The following is a 13523-nucleotide window of genomic DNA, read 5'->3' on the forward strand; positions in this document are numbered from 1 at the left end:
GCCACAGGGTTCAATTCTCGGGCCGACTCTTTTCTCTGTATATATCAATGATGTTGCTCTTGCTGCGGGCGATTCCCTGATCCACCTCTACGCAGACGACGCCATTCTATATACTTCCGGCCTGTCCTTGGACACTGTGCTATCTAACCTCCAAACCTCCATCAGATTACAACACTCCTTCCGTGGCCTCCAACTACTCTTAAACGCTAGTAAAAACCAAATGCATGCTTTTCAACCGTTCGCTGCCTGCACCCGCACGCCTGACCAGCATCACCACCCTGGATGGTTCCGACCTTGAATATGTGGACATCTATAAGTACCTAGGTGTCTGGCTAGACTGTAAACTCTCCTTCCAGACTCATATCAAACATCTCCAATCGAAAATCAAATCAAGAGTCGGCTTTCTATTCCGCAACAAAGCCTCCTTCACTCACGCCGCCAAACTTACCTTAGTAAAACTGACTATCCTACCGATCCTCGACTTCGGCGATGTCATCTACAAAATTGCTTCCAACACTCTACTCAGTAAACTGGATGCAGTTTATCACAGTGCCATCCGTTTTGTCACTAAAGCACCTTATACCACCCACCACTGCGACGTGTATGCTCTAGTCGGCTGGCCCTCGCTACATATTCGTCGCCAGACCCACTGGCTCCAGGTCATCTACAAGTCCTAGCTAGGTAAAGCTCCGCCTTCTCTCAGTTCACTGGTCACGATGGCAACACCCATCCGTAGCAGGTGTATCTCACTGATCATCCCTAAAGCCAACACCTCATTTGGCCGCCTTTCGTTCCAGTTCTCTGCTGCCTGTGACTGGAACGAATTGCAAAAATCGCTGAAGTTGGAGACTTTTATCTCCCTCACCAACTTCAAACATCTGCTATCTGAGCAGCTAACCGATCGCTGCAGCTGTTCATAGTCTATTGGTAAATAGCCCACCCATTTTCACCTACCTCATCCCCATACTGTTTTTATTTATTTACTTTTCTGCTCTTTTGCACACCAATATCTCTACCTGTACATGACCATCTGATCATTTATCACTCCAGTGTTAATCTGCAAAATTGTAATTATTCGCCTACCTCCTCATGCCTTTTGCACACAATGTATATAGACTCCCTTTTTTTCTACTGTGTTATTGACTTGTTAATTGTTTACTCCATGTGTAACTCTGTGTTGTCTGTTCACACTGCGATGCTTTATCTTGGCAAGGTCGCAGTTGCAAATGAGAACTTGTTCTCAACTAGCCTACCTGGTTAAATAAAGGTGAAAAATAAATAAATACAAATATTTTTAATTTTTAAATGCTGCAGGAATGTGCTTCCATTCAGCCACAAGAACTTTCGTGAGGTCTGGCACTGATGTTGGGAAATTAGGCCTGGCTCGCAATTGGTGTTCCAATTCATACCAAAGGTGTTAGATGGGAATGAGGTCAGGGTTCTGTGCAGGCCAGTCAAGTTCTTCCACACCGATCTCGACAAACCATTTCTGTATGGACCTCGCTTTGTGTATGGGGGCATTGTCATGCTGAAACAAGAAAGGGCCTTCCCCAAACTGTTGCCACAAAGTTGGAAGTACAGAATAGTTTAGAATGTCATTGTATTTGGTCGTGTTAAGATTTCCCTTCACTGGAACTAACGGGCCTAGCACAAACCATCAGTTGCCTATGCTCTCATATGGAGAGATCCCATTGAAAAACTTTGCTTGCTATTCTGGCAATTGGCATATCCAACAGTCTCACCATACATGCTTCCATCTCACCTTACACGGTTCCCAGCCCGTGTGCCTAGTTATTGTCAGTATAGTCGCAAACTTGTGGATACCTAAAAAATTACATCCTGCTCTGTTGTGGTTTTTAAGATACCTCTTAGCACCCCACACTCCTGCTGAATAGTCCATAACAGGAGACACGCATGTCTGACACAGTTTGAAATACGTGGCGAAACCAATATCTTTGAGTGTTTTTGTTTTCCATATACCTCCCCAAAGAGCTCTATTTGCTGAGTTGGCCAGGGGAAATGTGCCGTTCATCAAAATAAAGACCCAAATATTTTTAGTTGCCAGTAAACTCAAATTGATCCATCATTTGCACTAATTGTCTGTACATAATAACATTTTCTGCAGGTCTTGTTCAGTTCCTGCCATCCCAATAATGAGGTTTAATTTAGGTTTAATGTATTTTCACCAAAGAAAATGTGTAATAAACAACAAAACAGATTTTTAAAAAAAGACAGTACAGGTGCAACAAAGCTGGGACCGAGAGACTGATAAACAGCTTCTATCCCCAGGCCATCAGATTGTTAAACAGCCACCATTAGACGACCTCCTCCCAGTGTCTAGTCCTTTGTCCTACGCTGCCCCTTAGTCAATGTCACTAGTTGGCTACCACCAGCTACTCTACCCTGACCTTAGGGACTGCTGACCTATGCACATATTCATTGAACACTGGTCACTTTAATAATGTTTAAATACTATTTACAGTTGAAGTCAGAAGTTTGCATACACCTTTTCCAAATACATTTAAACTCAGTTTTTCACAATTCCTGACATTTAATCCTAATAAAAATTCCCTGTCAGCTTGTACCCCCAGGCCATAAGATCATCTAGTCAAATGGCTACTCAGACTATTCACATTGCCCTCCCCCTCCCCTCTCCACACCACTGCCACTCTCTGTTGTCATCTATGCATAGTCACTTTAATGAACTCTACCTACATGTACGTACTACCTCAACTAACCGGTGGCCCTGCACATTGACTCTGTACCAGCTCCCCCTGTATATGTTATTTTTTTACTGCTCCTCTTTAATTACTTGTTACTTTTATCTCTTATTCTTATCCGTATTTTTTTGAAACTGCACTGTCGGTTAGGGGCTCGTAAGTAAGCATTTCACTGTAAGGTCTACTACACCTGTTGTATTCGGAGCGTGTGACTAATAAAATGTGATTTGAAATGTATTATTATGTGCTTGATTGTGATTGATTGATTGATTGATTGATTGATTGATTGAACTAGGCACATTTCCTTGCACCCACCATAACACCTACTAACTGTGTACGCCACTAATGTAATTTGTGTTGTTTTACAGTGTCACCCATAGTAGGACGGCCCCCCCAGGAGCGAAATAGAGTTAAGCGTGTTGCTGGAGTTGACTGGTATTCAAACCTTCTGGTTACTGGCCCAACGCTCTAACCGCTGGGCTACCTGGATGGATACACACATTGTGAATGTTACATCTGTATATAAGTTCTACTGCTGGCTCTTTAACATCAGTTATACATCGCCGTAAGTCTTTATTTATTCCCCCCTGCACTTTTGTTTACTAACACACTCCGGAATTTCCAGGGGTGTGTTCGGTCGATGAAGACGAGCACGAGTGTGTGCTAAATGTGCATTGTCTGTTGTCCAGAAAATTGTGTACATGCCTAGTTAGGATGGGAATGAGTGCTCGCGGTTATGTTCGACAGAGTACACACTTGCTCACTTACAGCTGAGCGGATACAGGCCAAACACACCAAGCATTTACACAGAGATTATATTTACCGTTTCAGGTGTACTGTAGGGCATTGCCTTTCAATCGACATTATATATACAGTGTTTATGCATAGCAATGAGTATAATAGGCCTACTGAGGTCCCTTCTTACCATAGGAATATAAAACGGTCCTTAACCTGTTGGGGAAACCCGTTCCCAGTTGGGAACGTTTCTACATAAATTGCCTAATATGTAATTTTCAAAAATATTTAACTTCAATTAAATCAGAAATGCAGCACATCAAATGAAAGCTAAACCTCTTGCTAATCCAGTCACCATGTCAGATTTTTAAAAAAAATCCAGCCAATCCGCTTATTGATCACATTGGGTAAGTTACAGCAAAGTACATTTTTCACAAAAGTCAAAAATTGCACTAAAATTCATCAATTACCTTTGAATATCTTCTTCTTTTGGCAACAGTAAAGGTCACCACGAAACAATAAAGGGTTGTTTTGTTCATATAATCCCTTTCTATAGCCTAACCGAAACATTTTGGAAATGTTCATTTTTTTCTTCAATTTTCCAAAATATATGTTTCCGGGTATGTGTGAATATTTTTTTAAAATTTTGTATATAGTTATTTTCAGCAATGTACCCATGTACCAATTCGGCCACTTGGGTACATTTGGGAAACTTGTGAGGGACACCTGGGTGACTACATACCCAATGGCATGTACCTCACTCATTCCTAGTGGCATCTGTCTGGAACTTTGGGGAAATACTGTTGCCTGGTTATTCTCTCATGTAAAAGTATCCAGAGTATCATAACTGAATATGTTGATGTTCTAGTTGATTTTAAAGATGCTACAACAATAAAATAACTGAAAAACGCCAGTTTATTTCCTTGTATTTTCTTCTACCAGATCTATTGTGTTATATTCTCCTACATTCAATTCACATTTACACAAACTTCAGAGTGTTTTTAATCAAATGGTAACAAGAATATGCATATCCTTGCTTCTGGGCCTGAGCTACAGGCTGTTAGAATAGGGTATGTCTTCAGGCGGAAATTGCACAAAGTGGGGGGGTATCCTATAGTTCTCTCTCATTGAAGTGATGGTCCAGTATGTTGGGATAGGACTGTATATCTTTACCATGCTTTTACCTTTGTATCTGAAGGACATGAAGGCAACAGCGACCTTAGTTAAGATGAGGTCACAGCATAAACAGATCTTTACTAACACAAAGACTGGTTATGCTTTATATACAGCTATACAGTAATAGGCTACAGTCTTTTGAATACCGGAAGGCATGGCTTTCATTTCTACTATGACATGAAAGGTAAGAAAATAGAAGAATGTATAGTTTGTGAACTTAATGATTGGGGAATGGGGAATCTCAGAAGCTTGGAATCTATGGCTAGGGATTCTGCATGAATCTTAGTGGGGATTCTAGTGGAATATTATAATGATGTCATTCATTACCTGACAATTGCTGCTTCCCCATCTGATTACAGCTGTGCAGGTCTGTGCAAGCAGCCTGTATACAGTAGCTGCTCACTGGCGTGATCGCCACCTATTCATCTAGTTGGAAAACTAAGTGTCCCTAAATTTGAAAATACTCTACTGTTCTTCTTCTCGCTAGACTCAAAGGCAGCATCACATTACCTTTTGGTTACTACACAAAAGAAGTCAAGATGGCGCCGGAGGGGAGGGCTACGTCTTATCAGCTCTTAACCAACCATGCTAATTTTTCTTATTTTTTTGCGTTGTTCGTAACTTGTTTTGAACATAAGAGACGATAGCAGCAACATTATGTCCAAAAAGATCTTCTGGACATCAGAACTGGAATTACTCACCTCAAATTGGATGAGGAGTTCTTCTTCTATGAGTCAGACGCGAGGGATATACTACAGACACCCGACCAGGCTCAGATCCCCGTGATTCACTGGAAAAGGAAACATAGGTTTCGCAGAAAGAGATCAGGATGCCTTGTGAGATCAGGTGACGAGTGGCTAATCTGCCCTTGCCTTCCGTTCTGCTAGCTAACTCTCAATCGCTGGAAAATAGATGGGATGAACTGAAAGCACGTATATCCTACTAACGGGACATTAAAAACGGTAATATCTTATGTCTCACCAAGTCATGGGTGAATGACGACATTAAGAACATACAGCTCGCGGGTTATACATTATCGGTAGGACAGAACAGCAGCCTCTGGTAAGACACGGAGCAGGGGCCTATGCATATTTGTAAACAATAGCTGGTGCACGATGTCTAAGGAAGTCTCAAGGTTTTGCTCGCCTGAGGTAGAGTATCTCATGATAAGCTGTAGACCACACTATCTACCTAGAGAGTGTTTCTGTATTTTTCGAAGCTGACTACATACCACCACGGACAGACGCTGGCACTAAAACCGCACTCAATGAGCTGTATTCCACTATAAGCTAAGAGGAAAACACTCATCCAGAGGTGGCGCTCTAGTGACCGGAGACTTTAATGCAGGGAAACTTAAATCAGTTTTACCTCATTTCTATCAGCATGTCACATGTGCAACCAGTGGGAAAAACATTCTAGACCCGCCTTTACGCCACACACAGAGACACGTACAAAGCTCTCCCTTGATCTTAATTTGGCAAATCTGACCATAACTGCTTACAAAAAAAAATTAAAGCAGGAAGCACCAGTGACTCGGTCTATAAATAAGTGGTCAGATGAAGCAGATGCTAAACTACTGGATTGTTTTGCTAGCACAGACTGGAATATGTTCCGGGATCCCTCCGAATCCAGGCTCTGTCACATCCGGCCGCGGGTCGACGCACAATTGGCCCAGCATCGTCCGGGTTAGTGGAGGGTTTGGCCGGCAGGGATATCCTTGTCTCATCGCGCACTAGCGACTCCTGTGGCGGGCCGGGCGCAGTGCACGCTGACACGGTCGCCAGGTGTATGGTGTTTCCTCTTACATATTTGTGTGGCTGGCTTCCAGGTTGGATGGGCATTGTGTCTAGAAGCAGTGCGGCTTGGCTGGGTTGTGTTTCAGATGATGCATGGCTCTCGACCTTCACCTCTCCCGAGTCCGTACAGGAGTTGCAGCGATGAGACAAGATTGTAACTACTACCAATTGGATACCACGAAATTGAGGAGAAAAAAGGCGTGAAAATGTTTAATTAAATAAAAATTAAAAATTAAAAAAGATAAGTGCATCGAGGACGTCGTCCCCACAGTGACTGCACATACATACCCCAACCAGAAGCCATGGATTACAGGCAACATACAGGGTAGAGCTGCCGCTTTCAAGGAGTGGGACTCTAACCCCGAAGCTTATATGAAATTCCACTATGCCCTCCGACAAACCATCAAACAGGCAAAGCGTCAATACAGGGCTAAGATCGAATCGTACTACACTGCTCCGACACTCATCGGATGTGGCTGGGCCTGCAAATGATCACAGATCAGAAAGGGAAGCACAGCCGAGAGCTGCCCAGTGACACAAGCCTACCAGACTAGCTAAATAACTTCTATGCTCGCTTCGTGGCAAGTAACACTGAAACATGCATGAGAGCATCAACTGTTCCGGGTGACTGTGTGATCACGCTCTCCGCAGCTGATGTGCCTTGCAAAACATAGTTTTTCCTCTTTTGTTGCATTACAACCTGTAATTTAAATGGATTTTTATTTGGATTTCATGTAATGGCCATACACAAAATAGTCCAAATTGGTGAAGTGAAATGAAAAAAGTAACTTGTTTAAAAAAATTATAAAAAATAAAAATGGAGAAGTGGTGCGTGCTTACAGTTGAAGTCAGAAGTTTACATACACCTTATCCAAATACATTTAAACTCAGCTTTTCACAATTCCTGACATTTAATCCTAGTTAAAAATCCCTGTCTTAGGTCAGTTAAGATCACCACTTTATTTAAAAAATATGAAATGTCAGAATAATAGTAGAGAGAATGATTTCTTTCAGCTTTTATTTCTTTAATCACATTCCCAATGGGTCAGAAGTTTACATACACTCAATTAGTATTTGGTAACATTGGTTTTCAATTGTTTAACTGGAGTCAAATGTTTCAGGTGGCCTTCCATAAACTTCCCACAATAAGTTGGGTGAATTTTGGCCCAATCCTCCTGACAGAGCTGCTGTAACTGAGTCAGGTTTGTAGGCCTCCTTGCTTGCAGACACTTTTTCAGTTCTGCCCACAAATGTTCTCTAGGATTGATGTCAGGACTTTGTGGTGGGCACTCCAATACCTTGACTTTGTTGTCCTTAAGACATTATGTTACAACTTTGGAAGTTTGCTAGGGGTCATTGTCCATTTGGAGGACCCATTTGCTATCAAGCTTTAACTTCCTTACTAATGTCGGGAGATGTTGCTTCAATATATCCACATCATTTTCCTCCCTCCTCATAATGCTATCTATTTTGTGAAGTGTACCAGTCCCTCCTGCAGCAAAGCATCCCACAACATGATGCTGTCACCCCCTTGCTTCACGGTTGGGATGGTGTTCTTCGGCTTGCCTATGCTGCTCTGTACCATCACTCATTCATATATCTTTATGTACATATTCTTTATCCCCTTACACTTGTGTCTATAAGGTAGTAGTTTTGGAATTGTTAGCTAGATTACTTGTTGGTTATTACTGCATTGTCAGAACTAGAAGCACAAGCATTTCGCTACACTCACATTAACATCTGCTAACCATGTGTTTGTGACAAATACAATTTGATTTGATTTTGATTTGATTTGGTCATTATGGCCAAACAGTTCTCTTTTTGTTTCATGAGACCAGAGGACATTTTTCCAAAAAGTACGGTATTTGTCTCCATGTGCAGTTGCAACCTGTAGTCAGGCTTTTTAATGGCGGTTTTAGACCAGTGGCTTCTTCCTTGCTGGGCAGCTTTTCAGGTTATGTCGATATAGGACTTGTTTTACTGTGGATATAGATACTTTTGTACCTGTTTCCTCCAGAATCTTCACAAGGTCCTTTGCTGTTGTTCTGGGATTGATTTGGTACCTACAGGCATTTGGAGCACTTGCTCCCAAGGATGAACCAGACTCGTGGAGGTCTACAATTTATTTTCTGAGGTCTTGGCTGATTTCTTTTGATTTTTCCATGATGTCAAGTAAAGAGTGACTGAGTTTGGAGGTAGGCCTTGAAATACATCCACACATACACCTCCAATTGTTAAAGGTAGTCAACTTAGTGTATTGTAAACCTCTGACCCACTGGAATTGTGATGCAGTGAATTATAAGTGAAATAATCTGTCTATAAACAATTGTTTGAAAAATGACTTGTGTCATTTACAAAGTAGATGTCCTAACCGACTTGCCAAAACTATAGATTGTTAACAAGACATTTGTGGAGTGGTTGAAAAATGAGTTTTAATGACTCCAACCTAAGTGTATGTAAACTTCCGACTTCAACTCTGTTATATTTTTCTGTATGGTAGAGTGAGTTACACACACACACACACACACACACACACACACACACACACACACACACACACACACACACACACACACACACACACACACACACACACACACACACACACACACACACACACACACACACACACACACACACACACACACACACACACACACACACACACACACACACACACACACACACACGTTAGATGCTCTGACAATTTCAGCACCACTGGAGTAGACAGCCAGGAGCACTGAGCCAGGGCTCACCTCAGAACACAACCAATTAGGCTTCATTGGTCATTGTCCCTATACCCATAAAATAATGCAAAGCTGTATATCGATCAATAACAATTAGATTCGCAAAAGCCAGTAGCCTAAGGATAGTAAGATTCACAGATACATCTAAAAGATCCATTGCATTGAAGTAAAAATCAAATGCCTAAACTATACATTACATAAAACATTTAGCCAAACAACCAGTAGGCTTACATGAGCAAAAGCCAATGAATAAATCATTCTGGCACGGCTGCCAGAGCCATAAAGATCGTAGCTTACCATTTAGAGGAGCTGCAGCCTCTTCGATGCTGTGTTGAACCTCATAAGAAGTGTCTGATTCCTTTCTCCTTCCTGGCTTCTCAAATGCAAGCTGGACAAGCTGGGCTTTTCGTTGATGTAACATGTCCTGAGTTCAGAGTCTGTGTTCTTTTAAGGTGGAGAAGGAATTTTCGCACATTGCTGTAGATGCCCCAAAAATGTTATTCATGTTTCAGTGCCAACAGCAGAGTCGGCATTGCTGACAGAGGCCCGCCGTATCTTTGAGGAACACTGAGTGGGGTTCATTTGTTGTTGCTGACTGTGGTTGCGATTTCACTTTGCAAGAATGTGCCACAATAAACTCTGCTTCATCTGCTTCAGTTTAGGTTCGATTCAACACGTCGTCAGGTGCTAGTGGTTGGGGTAAAAGAGGCGCAGGTGGTTGTTATGATGTTACCCTCCTGCTGGTGGTGCTAGGCCCTGGATCTTCTCGATCTTGTTGGTCAGCAGGTGGCTCTTGGCAGTGCCCAGCCATTTTGGGATATCCTTGCTGATCAAAGCTTAGCCAACTAGCTATACATATTCACCGCGCCGCTACCAAAACTTAACGAAGCTACCATATTATTTAATGGGCACCCGAGTGGCGCAGCGGTTTAAGGCACTGCATCTCAGTGCTAGAGGCATTACTACAGACCCTGGTTTAATTCCTGTCTGTATCACAACCGGCCATAATTGGCAGTCCCATAGGGCGGCGTCGTCCAGGTCAGGGTTTGGCCGGGGTAGGCCGTCATTGTAAATAAGAATGTGTTCTTAACAACCTTTTTTCATCTGTGAGGGGGGGAAAAAATCGGTTCTAGGTTCCAATGAGCTTCATAAACAAGGTAGCCTTATGAAGGCAGTACCTTATGACATTGCATGGCTACAGTATGTGCCCAAACAGAATATATATATTTTTAAACGACTAAATATTACATTATTACACCCCCCCCCCTCACCCCATCCTCAGATCATGAGCACACACCGTCATATAGCCTCTGTCCAAGTCTGTGCTACTACTAATGCAAAGTGGAAGAACAATTCAAACATTTGTAAAAACAAATATAAAAAATAAAACATTAATATATTTTGATTAGATAAGTATTCAACCCCCTGAGTCACTACATGTTAGAATCACCTTTGACAGCGTTTACAGCTGTGAGACTTTCTGGGTACGTCTCTATGCGCTTTGCGCACCTGGATTGTACAATACTTGCACATTATTCTTTTAAATTCTTTATGCTTTGTCAAGTTGGATGTAGACCATTGCTAGACAACCATTTTCAGATCTTGTCATAGATTTTCAAGCAGATTTACATCAAAACTGTAACTCGCCCTCTCAGGAACATTCTCTGTCTTCTTGGTAAGCAACTCCAGTGTAGATTTGGCCTTGTGTTTTAGTTTAATGTCCTGTTGAAAGGTGAATTAATCTCCCAGTGTCTGGTGGAAAGCAGACTGAACCAGATTCTCTTTTTTATCCTGAAAAACTCTGCAGTCATTAACGATTACAAGCATACCCATATGCAGCCTTCACTGTGCTTGAAAATAATGAAGAGTGGTACTCAACAATGTATTGGATTGGATTTGCCCCAAACATAACACTTTGTGTTCAGGACAAAAAGTTAATTGCTTTCCCACATTTTTGCAGTATTTCTTTCGTGCCTTAATATATTGTATCTGTACAGGTTTCCTTTTTTTCACTCTGTCAATTAGGTTAGTATTGTGGAGTAACTACAATGCCGTTGATCCATCCTCAGTTTTCTCCTATCACAGCCATTCAACTCTGTAACTGTTTTAAAGTCACCATTGGCCTCATGGTGAAATACCTGAGCGGTTTCCTTCCTCTCTGACAACTGAGTTAGGAAGGACGCCTGTATCTTTGTAGTGACTGGTTGTATTAAAATGCCATCCAAAGTGTAATTAATACCTTCACCATGCTCAAAGGGATATTCAATGTCTGCTCTTTTTTTTACCCATCTACCAATAGGTGCCCTTCTTTGCGAGGCATTGGAACCCCCCCCCTGGTCTTTGTGGTTGAATCTGTGTTTGAAATTCACTGCTCGACTGATGGACCTTACAGATAAATGTGTGTGTGGGGTACAGAGATGAGGTAGTCATTCAAAAATCACGGTAAACACTATTATTGTGCAGAGTGAGTCCTTGAGACGTATCATGCGACTTGTTAAGCACATTTTTACTTCTGAACTTATTTAAGCTTGTCATAACAAAGAGGTTAAATACTTTTGACTCAAGACATTTCAGTTTTTCATTTTATATATGAATTTGCAAACATTTCAATAAATATAATTCCACTTTGACATTATGGCTCATTGTGTGTAGACCGGTGACCAAAAAAAATCCACACAACAAAATGTGGGAAAAGTCAAGGGGTTTGAATACTCTCTGAACCCCACTGTATATAGAGCCATAACTGCATGGATTCTCTTCTATCTCAGATTTCTCAAGTGAACAGCAAACCTGGTTTAAAAAAACCCAGATAAAGCAACACCTCATGGTTCAATGCCTCTCCCCTATATGACCTAGATAAGGTGCCATTTGGGACTTAGCCTCAGACTCCGTGGCTCTAGATAATTGCCAGTACCTCCTCAATCCATCGCTCCTACTGGGCTACTACACCTCACACACCTCACAAAGCTCAAAGATTTAACAATAGGTCCTGTGGCTATTTTGATCAAGCCTCCATCTTTGATCTAACCCGTTCGAAAATTCTGTGGAGCTGCTGTCGTCTACGAGGGGCAGGCAAGTGCACAGATACGGCTCTACCTTTGCCCTTCCCGTCTCCAAAGTGACCTTTTGGGTGGTGGCATAATTTCCCCCCAAAATATTGATTTATATAAATATTTTGTCATCGTTGTTCGGAACCCCACTGCCTGCAAGTTGTTGTGACATTGGCAAGTTCAAACCCCACCCTGCCCGTTTGTTGTGACATTGTCAAGTTCAAACCCCACCCTGCCCCTTTGTTGTGACATTGTCAAGTTTAAACCCCACCCTGCCCCTTTGTTGTGACATTGTCAAGTTCAAACCCCACCCTGCCCCTTTGTTGTGACATTGTCAAGTTCAAACCCCACCCTGCCACTTTGTTGTGACATTGTCAAGTTCAAACCCCACCCTGCCCGTTTGTTGTGACATTGTCAAGTTCAAACCCCACCCTGCCCCTTTGTTGTGACATTGTCAAGTTTAAACCCCACCCTGCCCCTTTGTTGTGACATTGTCAAGTTCAAACCCCACCCTGCCCCTTTGTTGTGACATTGTCAAGTTCAAACCCCACCCTGCCCCTTTGTTGTGACATTGTCAAGTTCAAACCCCACCCTGCCCCTTTGTTGTGACATTGTCAAGTTCAAACCCCACCCTGCCCCTTTGTTGTGACATTGTCAAGTTTAAACCCCACCCTGCCCCTTTGTTGTGACATTGTCAAGTTCAAACCCCACCCTGCCCCTTTGTTGCGCCTGTTGATCTGATGTGTATGGGGCTCGTTTGCGCCCAGTGGTGCATGTTTCCCAATCTGCCCTTTATGGAGATTGGGTGAACACTGTATCCATACACATTCCAACAGTTTGAGAGCTGCGACCACCGGTCGAGTGTGTGTAGGTAGCTAAATCATCATCAATATTCGTTCTGGTTGGCTTATACATGCAGCAGAGAGAGGCAGAAACGAACCCCCAACTCCACCCCTTCTTCAATCGAGAGTTGCCCATGTGTGTCAGGGCAGCAGCAACACAGGTAGACTACATTCTAGCTTACCTTCATAGTAGAATATCCACACAAGCCACTAGCCAGCCAGCCAGCCAATCATTAAATGCATCAGTAAAATAAATAGAGCTAGCTAGCTGATTTACATCAATCATCAACATCAATGATCAGCTGATAGCCCACCCTCTTTTCCCAATGTCAATAATGTGTTTAGGAGGCACTGTAACTAGCGGGGTCATCTTGAAGATCTGTGCACGGCCCTAACCAGGGGGGAAGCTAAGTGAACTCGTACCGTTAGCTGAGCTGCTTGTAGAACTGTAGGACTC

The sequence above is a fragment of the Oncorhynchus gorbuscha genome, linkage group LG07 (assembly GCF_021184085.1).
Source record: "Oncorhynchus gorbuscha isolate QuinsamMale2020 ecotype Even-year linkage group LG07, OgorEven_v1.0, whole genome shotgun sequence".
NCBI classification, from domain to species: Eukaryota; Metazoa; Chordata; class Actinopteri; order Salmoniformes; family Salmonidae; genus Oncorhynchus; species Oncorhynchus gorbuscha.